We start from the raw sequence: 16912 nt of genomic DNA on the forward strand, positions 1-16912 counted from the left end.
GGCTACATGGGATGAATCATCTGATTCTGAAGGTTCTTCTGAATCAGAAGATTCTGAAACCGAGTCGGGCAATGAGGTCAAAGCTCTTATGACTCTAGCCAAATTCACATTTTCAAATAATGACTCTACAAGTGAAGAAAATCTGAATAGTGAATGTGAAAATGAAGATGATCTTCAAGACGCTTACAATGCCCTATATAAGGAAAGTTGTAAAATTGTTACAAACTTAAACTTCACACAGAACAGCTTTCTACACTCAAAAATTGTTTTGAATCGCTTGTCTTAGAAAAATCACAACTTTCAGATAATTTTGAAAAATCAAAATACGATTTGGAATTTAAAAACTCTCAAATTGTTGATTTAAAATCTGAAATTGAGAAACTTAAAACTGAAGTTTCCTCTCTTCAGAGTTTAAAGGACACATGGAAATATGCCCAAGGTGATCCAAAGTTAGAAAATTGTTATCCGAATCAAGAAAATGTGGCGATCGATCCGGGTTGGGCTATGATAAAAATCAACCTCCTAAACAAACGTATTCTCCTCCTAGTTTTGTTTAAGTAGAGTCCTAACACTAAAAAGGTAAATGTAATTATCAAGATTTTTCTAAAAATTCAAAAACTTTTCAAAAACTTAGAAACAACCATGTCAACTTTAATCCGAATCGAAATCCACTAGCTGAAAAGATAGTTGATTTACTCAAGGAGCTATTAAAATCTAACTCTATAGGTCATTCCTACAAGTATACACAAAAGAAGACCAACTATGTTCCTAAACCCAAAACATTATGAAATGGGTTCCTAAAGTCACCGCTTGGTTGCTCACACCGCTTTCAAAGCAACAAGTCATTCAAAGTGGTACCTAGATAGTGGATGCTCCAGGCATATGACAGGTGACAAAGCCTTATTCACTGATCTGAAAGATATGACTGATGGTTCAGTCACATTTGGTGATGGAAGCAATGCAAGATTTTAGGCCAAGGTACGGTTCAACTTTTTAATCTTCCAGTGTTTAAAAATGTTTTATATGTTGAAGGCCTAAAGCACAACTTGCTTAGTATATCACAAATATGTGATAATAACCATAATGTTCGGTTTTCTAATCAAAGTTGTGAAATACTAAATAATAAGGGTTCTGTAATATTAACTGGACGTAGAACGTCTGAAAATTGCTATATTATTAGCGAATCCAGCTCATCTAATCAAACATGTTACATGGTCCATACAGACGAGACTGATTTATGGCACAAACGTCTTGGACATGTACATTATCGAAATCTATATCGATTGAGCAAACGAGAACTTGTAAGAGGTTTACCCAAACTTCAGAAATTAGATAAAATATGTGGTGAGTGCCCGATAGGCAAACAAACAAAGAACTCACACAAAAAGGTGAATTCAAATACCACATCAAGACCACTCGAACTTCTCCACATGGATCCGATAGGACCTACCAGAACAGAAAGTCATGGTGGGAAAAAGTATATCTTGGTAATAGTTATGACTTTACCAGATTCACTTGGGTAGTCTTCTTAAGGGATAAATCTAAAACCCTTGAAGAAGTAAGAAAAGTTTTCAAAAGGATTCAATCTGAAAAATCCTCTCAAATCAATAAAATTCGTAGTGATCATGGATCTGAATTTGAGAATAGCAATTTTGAGAAGTTCTGCACCGACCAAGGAATATTACATGAATTCTCTGCTCCCAAAACTCCACAACAAAATGGAATTGTAGAAAGGAAGAATAGGGTGCTTCAAGAAATGGCTAATGTCATGTTGAATAGCATGAAGCTCTCTAAAAATCTTTGGGTCGAAGCAGTCAACACAGCTTGCTATATTATTAACCGAGTCTACACAAAAAAGATAATAATAAGACGGCTTACGAATTGTGGTTCAATAAAAAGCCTACCGTTAAATACTTTCGAGTTTTTGGCAGGAAGTGCTATATTTTACGTGATCGTGAAAATTTGGGAAAGTTCGATACGAAGAGTGATGAAGGTATTTTTTTAGGATACTCTTTAAACAGTCGAGCTTATAGGGTCCTGAACAAAAGGATCGGTGTGATTCAAGAATCCATTAATGTTGTCATTGATGATCATTTAAACACACCAACTTCTAATTCGATAATGATGAAGTACTAATCATTGATAAACCCGATACTTCATCAAATCAAACTGATTCTGAGTTGAGGACTGTTAAAGATCATCCAACCACACAAATTCTTTGAAACCCTCTCACCGGTGTTCGCACCCGTAGACAACTTGAGGATATATGTAATTATGTATGTTTTACATCCCAAATTGAACCATCTAACGTAAAAGAAGCGCTTACCGATGAGATCTGGATTGTTGCGATGCAAGATGAACTCAACCAATTCATAAGAAATGATGTTTGGTATCTCGTACCAAGACCTAAAGATAAACACATCATTGGAACAAAATGGATTTTCAAAAATAAGTCCGATGTGAACGTGGAAATATAATTAGAAACAAGGCTAGACTGGTGGTACAAGGTTATACTCAAATTGAAGGGATTGATTTCGATGAAACCTTTGCACCAATAGCACGTCTTGAATCTATCAGACTATTTATATCCATTGCATGTTTTAAAAAGATAAAGATCTATCAGATGGATGTAAAAGTGCTTTTCTAAATGGCGATTTACATGAAGAAGTCTATGTTGAACAGCTAATGGGTTTTGAAGATTCCAAAAATACTGATTATGTGTATCGGCTTAAAAGGCACTTTATGGATTAAAACAAGCACCTAGGGCATGGTATGAGAAACTAACGAAATTTCTTTTAACTCATAATTTTCAAATGGGATCTGTTGATAAAACTCTGTTTGTTAAAAAACAAAATGATCATATCTTAATGGTACTGATTTATGTTGATGATATCATTTATGGATCAACTTGTACTGACTTAACTACTGAGTTTGCAGATTTGATGAAATCACAGTTTGAAATGAGCATGGTTGGGGAATTGACTTATTTCCTTGGATTGCAAGTAAAGCAACAATCAAGGAATATTCATTTCTCAATCTAAGTATGCCTTGAATCTAATTAAGAGATTTGGATTTGAGAATGGCAAGAATTTCGATACTCCTATGAGTACTACCCGAAACTATCAAAAGACTCGAATGGAAAAAAAGTTGACTAAAAACATTATCGGAGTATGATAGGTAGTTTGATATATCTAAAAGATAGTAGACATGATATTTCTCTAAGTGTTGGTATTTGCGCAAGATATCAATCGATCCAAAAGAATCTCACTTGATTGCTGTCAAGCGAATTATTAGATATGTCGCAAGTATTGTAAATCTAGGTCTCTGGTATCCTCATGAAACCAATGTCCAATTAGTTGGGTACTCGGATGCGCTGGTAATCTAGATGATAGAAAATCAACCAGTGGTGGTTGTTTTTTTATTGGAAATTGTCTAGTTTCCTGGTTTAGTAAGAAACAAAATTCTATATCACTTTCAACAGCTGAAGCTGAGTATATTGCAGCTGGTAATGCATGTACACAGCTTGTTTGGATGCAACGAATGCTAAGTGATTATGGAATTAAACAGGATTCTATGTTATTACATTGTGATAATTCCAGTGCGATAAATATTTCAAAAAATCCTATTCAGCATTCTCGTACTAAGCACATTGACATTAGATTTCATTATATAAGGGAATTAGTAGAAGAAAATGTTATATCTCTAGAATATATTCCTACTGAAGATCAACGTGCTGATATTTTCACAAAACCTCTTGATAAAAGTAGGTTCAAAAAGATGAAATTTGATCTTGGCATGTGCATTTTAAATTGATAATTTATGCCTTCTTGTATAATATTGTATATATTTGCTAGATTGTATTTCAATTTTTGTAAAAATTGCAAGAAAATTGAATTTTTGGGGTTTGTACGACCAGTCGTGAGTATACACGACCAGTCGTACTACGACCGGTCGTAGATACCCACGACCAGTCGTGGAGCACGGGTTTCACTTCAAATGGTATCTATGCTATCTCAAATGGTACTCAGATTTGTTTGCCTTCCTTAATCTGTCATTTCATTCTTCAGTTTCGCCTCCATCCTGGTCATAGTGACATTCCATTTGCATACTTTATGACTGTATTGGCTACTCATATGTTAGTCGATATGCCTGTTGATGAAGCACCAATCCATCATCTGATCTTCAACAATACAAATATTAATAAGATGAAGTTGGATCTGCTTCCTGAACAAGGTGGTGGTGTTGATGGTGGTCCTGAAGAAGCTGGTGTTGATATTAATATGGATGATATTTTTGAGGAACTGGATTCTGACTCTGCTAATGATCCAGATTTTGTACCATCTGATGTTGATGCACGTTTGAGTGCATTAGAAGGTAGAGTTGAGAATATTAATGTTAAGTTGGAGAACATGTCTGTTGCTCATGATTTGCAATTCAAGTATATGCGCAAATATCTTAGGCGCTTGAACAAAGGCATGCACCAACTTGATCCTTCTATTCCTGCTCCATCTTCAAGTTCTAATTCTGACTAGTTTTTATGAGACTTTTTGGTCTGTAATAACTTTCTTACTTAGCACTTATTTGCTTGGGTATGAGTTGGATTCTATTTATGTATTATGCTGAATATTTGTTCTTGATGTAATGCTGAATATATGTGATGCTATCTTGAGTATCTCTATGTCACTCTGAATATTTCTTTTGCTATACTCTCTTACTTCCTCATGTTTCCTCTCATGACTTCCTTTATTTAGTTCTCCTTTGTCATATTGTGACAAAAAGGGGGAGAATGGTTTGTTCTTAATGTGATTGTGTGAGGGGAATAGCAGTGGTTATGTTAGTTATGGTACTCAGGGGGAGTGGGGTGTCAAGGAGAATATATGTTTGATCTTGTTGAATGATAATGACTGGTTGAATGTTGAATATTAAATATTGATTTCCGGTATTAACCAGTTGTTATCCTTTTGTTTATTATGGTTATGTGTTTTGTCACTAATTTGACAAAGGGGAGATTGTAAGTGCTATAGTTTCTATCCCTATGTGTTGTCAAATTTGTAGTGCCAAAATCACTATTATACTCTGTTATATATAACTTGCATAAGTGAAGCTCTCTCAAGGATCAACATACATGAACAAGCTAAGCTCACATCAAGCAAAGCTCTCAAGTACAAAACTCAAGATCTTGAATGCAAGAGCTGCTCACAAAACAAGACTCAAGCCGAAAAGAAAGTACAAGGCAAGACTCAAGTTGAGACTCAAGCTGAACTCAAGACTCAAGTTGAAAGTCAAGCTGAAATCAAGACTCAAGCTGAAACTCAAGCCACTTTCAAGATTGAGCTACTTCAAGGTTTAATCTTCATCAAGACTTCAAGGCTCATTCTTCATGGTCTCTTGTTTCAATGTCCATACTTCATGATTGAGGTTTGTTTGACCATAGGATGACCTTAGAAGTAGGTCATTTCGGATACATAAGCCGAATGTTATTTTACATGTGATTGGTCTGTTCTTCGACTAGTCCTAGGCCTTCTTCGACTAGTCCTAGACTTGCTTCGACCAGTCTAAGAAATTCCTCGACCAGTCGTAAGTTTGTTACAAATTCCGGATAAAATCTGTTAGCCTTCGACTAGTCCTGGAATCTGTTCGACCAGTCGTAGGAACAGTGTTTCTGCATCTTCGACCAGTCGTAGAATCTACGACTCGAAGTCCAGCGAAGATATTCAGGACCTACGACCAGTCGAAGGAAACCTACGACCAGTCGTAGGTGACCTACGACCAGTCGTAGGAGAGCTACGACCAGTCGTAGAACGGTCAAAGTATATCCCGCCGGATTTTTCAAATATCTGTTAGAGCTTCGACTAGTCGTAGAGCACTCTAGACCAGTCGAAGACCTGATCTTCTCACCTATAAATAGAGCACGAATCTCAAAAGAAATCATCGATTTAATTATAGTATTCAAGCCAATCTTCGTCGAACTTCTGAGAGATAATTTTGTGCTCCATCTAAGCTAAGTGTGCTTATTTAATATCTTCTTTCCTTAGCTTTATTTAAATTGATTTTGTTTCTGTTATTCCAATCTGATTTGAAAAGAGGAATTGTTATTCCCTTTCTTTGGAATCAAAATCAATTAAGGCAAGCCCTATTTGGTTTAATTTAAAATCTATTAGAACTAGAACCATTGTAATTGAGTACTGGACATTGAACTTGGACATTCAATCATTTACTTTGATTTGGTTCTACCGGGCTGCTACAACGAAGGAGATATTCAGGTATTTTACATATTGTAAATTCCTTTCTATTATTTTGGTTTCTTTCAAGATTTGCCAGAAAAATCTTGTTATATTGGTTATCTGAGGAAAGCCAGGAAAACTCAGAAGTGGGGGTTTTTTAATTGTGTAAGCCCACATACAAAGACACAATTGTAAGGGTTTTGGGTGAACCTGGGAAAACCTATTCGTTAGTAAACGCTAATATCCCCTGTGTGAGGATATTAGGAGTGGAGTAGCTTTTTGTGTGGCTGTTGGATAACAGTTGGTGAACACACAGGCGAACCACTATAAATCCTTTGTGTTGTGGTTGTTTATTTTATTCTTTTAATTTTTTTTATTCTTTTTGTGGGATGTATGTATGGTGGTGAATGTTGTAATTATTTCAAGCTTTGTGAGAATGTTGTAATAGCTTAGAATTTACTTTCTGCTATTCCTTTATAAGCTTGTTTTTCAATTTCATTTGAAAGTTGTTCCAGCAAGGTTGCCCTGCCATTTTTATGGTGTATGGCTGTCCCTAGAACAATACATCTTTAATTACAAGTTATTTCAATTCAGTTCATATTTGTTTTTGTATTCCTCTTCGATTTGAGACTTGATACAAAGACCTTTCTAGAAATAAGGTTGTCCTACCATAAACTCTGTTTTTGGTGTAAGGTTGTCCTTAGAATAACGTTTGTATCAACCTCTCAAGATCTGAATTTTGAGGTTGTTTTTCTTTCCTGCATTATTATTTAATTTGGCTATCATTTTCTTTATTATTCCGTTGTTATAAGTTTTTATTTGGCATTGTCCTATTCACCCCCCCTCTAGGACATATAGCTTGGCCTTTTCAGGTTGCGCTTCCTACTGTGTCATGGTCAGTTGGGAGGGGATGTGACCTTACTTGCCTAAAGGAGTAGGTAATGTTAGGCTGAGTTTGACCAGCTTAAGGAATGGGTCCTCTATCGATGAGCCGGGCCGATATTGGCAGGCGGATGGTGAGGCCTCTTCCACTTACCCAGTTATGCACTTAATGGGGTGACAAGTGACATAGAGTGTACTAGACCCCGGTGACGATCCCAGAAAAGTACGGTATTGATGTGTGGACTTATTGAGCAGGAGTTGCATACTCAGTATTTTACTCATTCATTCATTCATTCACTATCCCCTCGGGTTGGTGGTGTATAATTAATTGTTATGTGTACCTTCACAATGGCCAGGATTTCAGTTGGGGCACGTAACCAACCTAAAATCAGGAGTCTACCACATTGAATCTGGCTATCAAAATTTAGGTATGGGACTGGTTTATATAGAAGTCCCTTGTGCTGGATCCCATAGTCTACAATACTACGTACTATCATCCCGACTTCACACTCCAGCATGGTCATTTCATTCGCACTGTATATTGCATACATCCATGGCATATGACATTTTTGGTTGCTATGTTTCTGCATTTATATGGCCTAGATGAGACTGACAGTATTCGCGGACTCGTCAGGATTTGCATATTACATTGCATCCTCGGTATCTAATATTTGGCTTATTATGTCTCCGCCTTGCATAGCTAATCTACATTGCTTCCTCAGTATATGATATTGGCTTATTATGTTTTTACATCGCATAGCCTGGATAAGACTGATGGTATTTATGGACTTACCAGCATGTTTCCGCATTGCTCTGATATTGCATACTTGACACTTACCTTAAGCACACACTTTCACCACCCTCTAAGCTTTTTATAAGCTTATGCACGATTTATGTGTGCAGGTGACGCCAGGACGCAGCCGTAGCTTAGTAGGAGAAGGAGCGTGCAGTCGAGTTACAGGAGTTTTTATTATTATTATCATAGTATTTTCCCTTTATGTGTAATGTAGTTTAAAGTTTTTGATCATAGTGGATTTTGTGATGGTGTCTTGGTTATTGTTCGTGGGTTATGCTTATGGTTATGCTTGTTACAGAATAAAATTCATGCTGAAAAATCCTCCTTATAGGATTCCAGGATCGGAACCTGGTATATAGGTGCCGGGAGACGAGAATGGGGTACTACAGAGGCTGTCGGCGCCGGATTCGGCGATCAAGAATTTTGTGAGCTCGGTTTTCGAGTTTGGGGCATGACAAAAGTTGGTATCAAAGCATAACTTGGGAATAACTGAGAACAACATCACATGTCAACTATGAGTTTAGAATGATTGGGTCCCGAGTTCGGATAACTTAGTAATCTTTTGTTATAGACCTTTAACGTGCGTGCCTTCAAGAGTTCTCAAGGTTGATAGGTGTGTTCGTTCTTCCCTATAGGACATGCCGCCTAGGAGAGCTACCCAAGCGACTCCCAATCCACCACCTGCAACTCCCGTTCTACCACCTGCGATTCCCACTCCACCACTAGAGACCCCTGCTCCCTAGCCTAAGGATGTCGCTCCTCTACCTGAGACCAGTGCGGATCCAACTGTACCCATGAGTGCCTCCTAGTTATAGTAGATATTGCAGGCTATGACAATCGCGCTTCAAGGGCAGGGCAAGCACCCCGTTGTTTCGCCAGTCCAGGCAAAGCAGGAGCAAGTAAGCATCCTTCTTCGAGAGCTCTGGCTGCTCGATCCCCCACGTTTTCAGGGTAAACCAGACCTGACAACAGCCGAGAGATGGCGCTCCGAGGTAGAGAAGATTTTTAACATCATGAGATGTACGACCTAGTAGTGAGTCTGGTTAGATCTATTTTTTCTCCAAGATGAGGCTAAGCACTGGTGGGAATCAGTCGCCTGAGCAGCAGGAGCCAATTTCAAGTGGACCTAGGAGGATTTTGTAGATCATTTTGACCGACAGTATTTCCCCGACTATATTCGTCGGCAACGAGCATTAGAGTTCGAGACCCTGGTACAATGAGACATTTATGTGGCATAGTATGCAGCTCGTTTCTTGGCGCTATCAAGGTTCATGTCGTATTTTGTTGATGATGAGGAGCGAAAGGCCCACCATTTTGAGAACAGGTTACGTTTTAACCTCAGGAGTCGTGTCGATAGAGACATGCTCCCGACATTTGAGCAGGTAATTCAAAAGGCCTAGATTTACGAGGCAGAATGGATCAATTCGTTGAGGGTCCGTGACCACAGAGGAGACCGGAAGTGAAAGGCCCCATCTGGTAGTTCCCAGTAACAGCAGCGTTAATGGCTATAGAAGCACGGGAACCGTCCATCCTTTGGAGCGCTAACTACACCTTCAACACCACCACAAAGACCGTTCATGGGTGTTTGCTTCATATCTGGTGAGACGGGGCATCGTAAGCGTAAGTACCCCCATTTTCAGGAGCAACGACCTCAATGGGGGGGACATACACCTCCCCAGTAGGCCTACGGTAGGTTTTATGCAGCTCAACAGGACCCATAATCGTCGGGAGGAGTCGCCGATGATTTGCACAACCAGACATTAGGACCATCTTGTTAGATTAGTCATTGATGAAATGATGAGGTTGCAAGGAATCTTAGTTTCAATCATTTCTAATATAGGATCTGAGGTTCAGTAGGAGTCATCATAGTGTAGATGAGGCGTCTTCAGAGCAAGAGCTTGAGATTCACAAGCACTATTCAATTGTATTTTGTTTATGATATATATATATTGTTATGATTTCTCCTCCCTTCCCTTATGAGTTATGTCTAATTGCGTAATAATGCAAATTTCTAGAACAAAATTTTTATTAGGAGAGGAGAGCTGTAAGGCCCGTATCATAGTCTGTACCATTCTGTAGACTCTCGAGATCCTCCTCATCAAATTTCCATAACCCGTGACCTGTAATCGGCGTTTATGCGCGACCCTAAGTCGTATCCCATAGATCCGAATCGGCTCAACCCAAGACTTGTACCGTAGCGACCACGTCGTCGCCGCGGTTCTAACACCATGACTTGCACACTGATGCGATACCCAAGCCAGGAGTTATGGGCCCACGTTCATCTCGAGGAAAACACCACGCGTTGCGAATTTCATGAGAATCTCTACCACCTTTCACATCAATCAAGACAAGTACACATCCCATCACACCCATCCCTCTCTCACCCAAAAGTCAACAATACCCATACCTATCCCATCCCTTCTTACCAAAAAGTCAAAGTAACCCATACCTTCCATGACATATCCCTTACACACCACTCCTCTCTCTCTCTCTCTCTCATTTCTCACTCCATCCCAAGCAACCCAAGGAGAGGAAAATGTCCATGCATTCAAGGGAGGAGAAGCTAGGTGTGGCCCACTTCCTAGCCCCTAATCTCCCATCTTCACCCTACAACCTTCATCAACTTCCATCAAAGGGAAAGCCAAGGAATTTAGGAGCTAAGAAGGAGAGAAATCGGTGGGTGTTCAAGGTGCTAGATCTTGATTGTGATTTAGGGTCCACACGATTGTTGGGGCCTATCTTGATCTATGCATGTACATGAAGGAGCTCACAGTGGCGGTGCTTTTCCCCACTCCACCGTCTCTCTCTCTCTCTCTCTCTCTCTCTCTCTCTCTCTCTCTCCCCCCCCCATATGTTGTGGACCCCACTGAAATGTATGCATCCATGCTGTCCAGCTGTGGACTGCCTGCTGTCCACCAGCGGCGGCCCACCTTACTGGACAGCATGGATACATACATTTCAATGGAGCCCACAACATGTGGGGGAGAGAGAGAGAGAGAGAGAGAGAGAGAGAGAGAGAGAGAGAGACGACAGAGAAGAGAGGAGCTCCACCACTATGAGCTCCTCCATGTACATGCATACATCAAGATAGGCCCCAACAATCGTGGGGACCCTAAATCACAATCAAGATCTAGCACCATGAACACCCACCGATTTCGCTCCTTCTTGGCTCCATAGACTCCTAAACTCCTTGGCTTTCTCTTTAATAGAAGTTGATGAAGGTTGGAGGGTAGAGATGGGAGATTAGGGGGTAGGAAGTGGGCCACACCTAATGTCATGCCCTAAACTCAAAAATCGGGCCCACAAAATTCTCGATTGCCGAATCCGATGCCAACATCCTCCGTAGTACCCCATTCTCGGCTTCCAATGCCCATACACTAGATTCTGATCCTAAGATCCTATAAGGATGATTTTCAACATAAATTTGTTTCATAAAAAGCATACCCACAAGTTTACCCAAATCACAAAGGCAACATCATCATCACATATCCACTAATATAAACAGTTGAATACAGTGCTTGAAAGGGAAATACATATATCAAAAATCAAAGCTCTAGAAGATAGCTGCACGCCCCAAGCTCAACGTTGCTGCGACCTAATGCCACCTGCACGTATCTATCATGCATAAGCTTATAGAAAGCTTAAAGGGTGGTGTAAGTGTGTGCAATGCACGTGCCAAGTATATAGATATCAGAGTAAGCAGAAATACTAACAATCCATAAATCGTATAATTTCAAAGTAATGTGAAAACATGCTGGCAAGTTCATAAATACCATCAGCCTTATCCAGGCTATGCGATACAAAAACATAATAAGCCAATATCATATACTGAAGAAGCAATGTAGATCAGCTATGCAATTGGAGAGATAGCAAGCCAAATATCAGATACCGAGTCCACGAATACCGTCAACCTTAATTAGGTTATATCACAAAATGTGAGATGCATGAGACATACCATCCAGTCATGCAGCAATCATACGCGTACCGTGAGCTCATGTGGGCAACTTCGTCTCTCAAGGAGTCCCATAAATAACCTGCCCTATATGCAATGGTTAATCACGTCTCATAATAAACATGCGGATGATGCGTATGGGCATGTATCATGATGCTATGATGTCATGTACTCACAATCGGTATCGATAATCGACCTAACAAAGGGCTTAAGGGAAGGTCACAATGTGGACATTTAACCATCATTGCCCATCAATGTGGACATTTAACTAACATTGCTCCCAAGGAGTGGCCCTCATAGAACCAAACGTATAGTGGGCCCATGGCCTCACACAATGGCCCAATATACATCACAATGGGCCTCTCTCATGGGTCACATATGCTTCACATTGGGCCTCGCTCATGGGCCTTATATATATACACATTGGGCCCTGTCAATGGGCCAAAAATATATCACATCAGGCCATACCACCTGGGACTCAAATACATCACAATGGGCCACGTCCCATAGGCCTCGAATACATCACAATGGGCCACGTCCCATGGGCCTCGAATACATCAAATGGGCCACAACCCATGGGCCTCAAATACATCACAATGGGCCTCTCATATGGGCCCATCACATCAAGGTGGGCTTGCACATGCACCAGGTGGGCCTACACATGCCAGATGAGCCTTACCAGATGGACAGCATAGATATACCACGCATGCATTTCAGTGGGTCCCACGTCCTATGGACGGTGTGAATATACAACATATATATAACGTCGGCCCCACGTCTCACGTGGCCGGACAAAGTAGTATGTACATCATGATGGGCTCACGTCCAGCTCATCTGGATGGACAGGATGGATAAAACCCATACATTGAGGGGGTCCCATGGAGGGACGGTATGTGTACAACACATACATATAAGGTGGGCCATACAATGCAATGAGGCCCACGACCCTGGAAAAAATAGTTAAACAGTGTGGGTATAATACACACATCATGGTGGGGCCTGGGACTTAAAATCAAGTCAATTTATGGCTTGTGTGGCCACACCGTACACACACTTAACAGGTTACTCTCCATTAAAGCACTCATAATCATTTGTTGGGCCCACCGAGCTGTGGTTCACAAATCCAACCCATCCATTATGTGTGTCCCACTAGGTTAAGGGGTCAGAGCGAGTTTTAGGTGCATCCAAATCTCAGATGGACCCCAGCAAGTGCTTTTATGTGGTTTACCATGTCTTCACAAGATTGTAGATGGTGTGGGCCACCTGAGTTCTGTGTACAGTTGATTTTTGGGGGCACCCTATATATAAAGGGGACCCATCAAATGAACGATGTTTATGTTAACATGCATCATGGTGGGGCCTATGGTGGGGCCCACTGACCCTTCCCGTTCTAAGCAGCAGGACACTACTTACTGCAGTGTCCTCTGGACGCTGGCAGCAACAGCGTCCAGAGCTGTTATGTTTTATACATATATTGTTTATTTTTTAAGGGTCTTTCATAGGTGGGCCCACATCAAGAGAATCAACTCCACCGGTTGGGTTCCTAGCCTAGAGACAGACCTAACAAGCCCAATATTCAATATATTTCGGTGTGTAGAAACATCACAGTGGGCCCTAACAGTCTATATCACGAAAACCATTGTTTTCTACAATGTGGCCCGCCAGAGATTCGGTTTGGCTTCAATTTTCGGTTCAATGCCTAAAATGAGTGGGGAAATTGGTTGGGCTATGTGGATCAAAAACATATGTCACAATGGGTCCCACCACCTTAGCTGGACAGTGTGGTCACCACACATGCAAGGTCCCACCGTCCCAGGACAGTGAGACAAAACACATATATTACGGTGGTTCCCACCGTCCACGTGCTGGACGGTGGGATGCAACACATACATCCGTGGGTCCCATGTCCACAAATGGACGATAAGGGCAAAACCCATTCATCACGGTGGTGCCATGTGGGTGGGCCACCAAGGTTTGGATCAAGTTGTTATTTGTGTTTTCCTTTTGTCCAGGGCTACTGGACGGTACCAGCAGTGTTGGACCGTCCAGCCAGCCACTGGATGCAAGTAAGGTGGGATCCACGAGTAAATGGTTTGGATCAAACATTAGGTGGGCCATAGGTCATCACAAAAGAGAGAGAGAGAGAGAGAGAGAGAGAGAGAGAGAGACGTGATGGAAGGGAGGGACCCCACTACTATGGGCCCCTCTTTACTTACAACCACATACATGAAAATGGGTCCCATCACAAGTGGGCCCTCAAATAAAAATCAACAGTGGATACCAATTCTGCTTCTTTTAGGCTTCATGGACTCCTTAGCTCCTAGTCTTTAACTTTGATGGAAGTTGATGGAGGTTGGAAGGCTAGGATGAAAGATGTAGGAAGGTGGGCCACACTAGGCTTCTCTCTTTTCTCTCCTTAGCTTGGACGTTTCTCTCCATGGAGATTGCATGGAATGGAGTGAGAAATGAGAGAGAGAGGAGTGATGTAAGAGAGAGGGATGGGTGTGATGGGTGAGTGATGGGTGTACTTAACTAGGTATGGGTTGCTTTGACATCGGGAATAGGGGAGATATGGGTGTTGTACTTGATTGATTGATGGGATTGATTTGATGTTGTAGAGATTCTTTTACACAGCATTTTCCTCGAAATAAACATGAGCTCACATCTCCTGGCCTGAGTATCGAATCAGAGCGTGAGACACGGCGTTAGAACCGCTGCGACAGTGCGGTCGCAAGGGTACAAGTCTTGGGTCAAGTTGACTTAGATTGGCAGGACGTGACTCAGGGTCATGCGTAAATACCTATTACAGGTTAAGGGTTACTGAAATTCAACTGGGAGGACCGCGGAAGCCCATGGAATGGTACAGTCTAGGATGCGGGTCTCACCATAGCTTCTCCTCCCTTGGAATGCATGGACATTTTCCTCTCCTTGTGTTTCTTGGGATGGAGTGAGAAATGAGAGAGAGAGAGAGAGGAGTGGTGTGTAAGGGATATGTCATGGAAGGTATGGGTTGCTTCGACTTTTTAGTAAGAAGGGATGGGATAGGTATGGGTGTTGTTGACTTTTGGGTGAGAGAGGGATGGGTGTGATGGGATGTGTACTTATCTTGATTGTGTGAAAGGTGGTAGAGATTCTCTCATAATTCACAACACATGGCATTTTCCTCGAGATGAATGTGGGCCAACAACTCCTGGCCTGGATATCGCATTGGTGTGTAAGTCACGTTGGAACCACGGCGACGGCACAGTCACTAGAGTGCAAGTCTCGGGTTGAGCCGACTCAGATCTACGGGATATGATTTAGGGTCACGTGCAAACGCCGATTATAGGTCGCAGGTTGCCGAAATTCGATGAAGAGGATTGCGAGAGTCTAAGGAATGGTACAGAGTAAGATACGGGCCTTACATATACTATCCTAGTTATAAAAGTTAAAAAAACATACTAGGGGTTATGCTTTGTGTCAATCTCATTATATTGAAAAGATATTAAACAAGTTTAACCATCTCAATATAAAAGAAGCAAAAATCCTATTTGATCAAAGTAATAAGTTGAATGAGAATAATGGAAGAGCAGTTGCACAACTTAAGTATGCAAGTGTTATGGGCAGTCTAATGTATGTTATGCAATGCACTAGACCAGATATTGCATATGCTGTGAGTAAACTCGGTAAGTTTACTAGTAACCCCAGTGTGGAATACTAAAATATTATCAGTAGAGTTCTTGGTTACTTAAAAGCAACCAATTGCAAAGACTTAAGGTTATTTTACTCAGAGTTTCCAGCCATATTAGAAGGATATACCGATGCGAGCTGGATATCGAGTGTAAGACACAATAAGTCCAATACAAGATGGGTATTCACCATAGAAGCTGCAACTGTATCTTGGGGATCCAAGAAACAGGCTGCATTCACTCGACTACGAAGTACGATTTATAGCCTTGGCTACAACAGGTAAAGAGGTTGAGTAGCTTAAGGATCTTTTATTAGAAATCCATTTTTGTGTAAAGTGTATACCATTTTGTGACAGTGAAGTCACATTAGCTAGATCTTATAGCGGCACTTATAATGGAAAATCCTAACATAAAAGTCTACGACATGATTATGTAAGACAATTGATTAAAGATGAAATCATTACAATTTTCTATGTGAAATCAAATAATAAGTTGGCTGACCCATTTACTAAACCTTTAACGGGAGAGGTAGAATAGGTAACATCTACATAAATAGGGTTGAAACTCTTCAACCAAAGTTCCACCAATGATGGAAGCCCAACCTAAAATTAGAAAATTTCTAAGTTCGGGTTCAATGAGTAAAAATAAATTACTGATATATTAAAAGTTTCAACACTAAAATTATATAAAACCTCATCTATAATGGATAAGTGCTGAGCATTACAGAAAAAAGGTTGAGTCTTAGAACTCTTAATGAAATCTAGTCTAATGGACAAGTGTCTTAATAGTAACGAAGACACTAGAATGATTTCAACTATGCGAACATAGAGATGGTGTTGTCACTCATGAGAATTGGAGTTTCTCTCGAGATCATTTATAAAATAGGATACGTACATGATCATTAATTATGCTAAGAAAGATTGTGAAAACTCTAATAATACAAAAGTAAACATGTGTGTAGTTTCTCTGGATCTGTTATCTAGAAATAATTGGTTCAAAGTTGGGGCTACTAGAAATTTTGACAGAGCTTTTAGTTCTAACACTGAGGAAAGATTTAAATTGAAATATATCTTTCTTTATGCATATAAGCTATTTATATTTTGGTGGATATTTTAAAAAAAATATATATATATATTTTCAATCAAGTGGGAGATTGTTGTAAAATAAAAATATTGATTAAAAATATTTTAATTATATATATATATATATATATATATATATGTTTTTTGTTTGAAAAAGTTGCGTTTTGTTATTTTTGGGAATAGTCCCATATCGGAAAGGAGATAAGAAAAAACAGTGTTTATATGTGAGGTGTGGAGTACCTTATTATTTGCTTGGTTGATCCGTGGAGTACCGGAATTTAGTGTTCCAATGCGAGACACACCTGTAT

The sequence above is a fragment of the Magnolia sinica genome, chromosome 15, assembly GCF_029962835.1.
Source record: "Magnolia sinica isolate HGM2019 chromosome 15, MsV1, whole genome shotgun sequence".
Taxonomy (NCBI): Eukaryota; Viridiplantae; Streptophyta; class Magnoliopsida; order Magnoliales; family Magnoliaceae; genus Magnolia; species Magnolia sinica.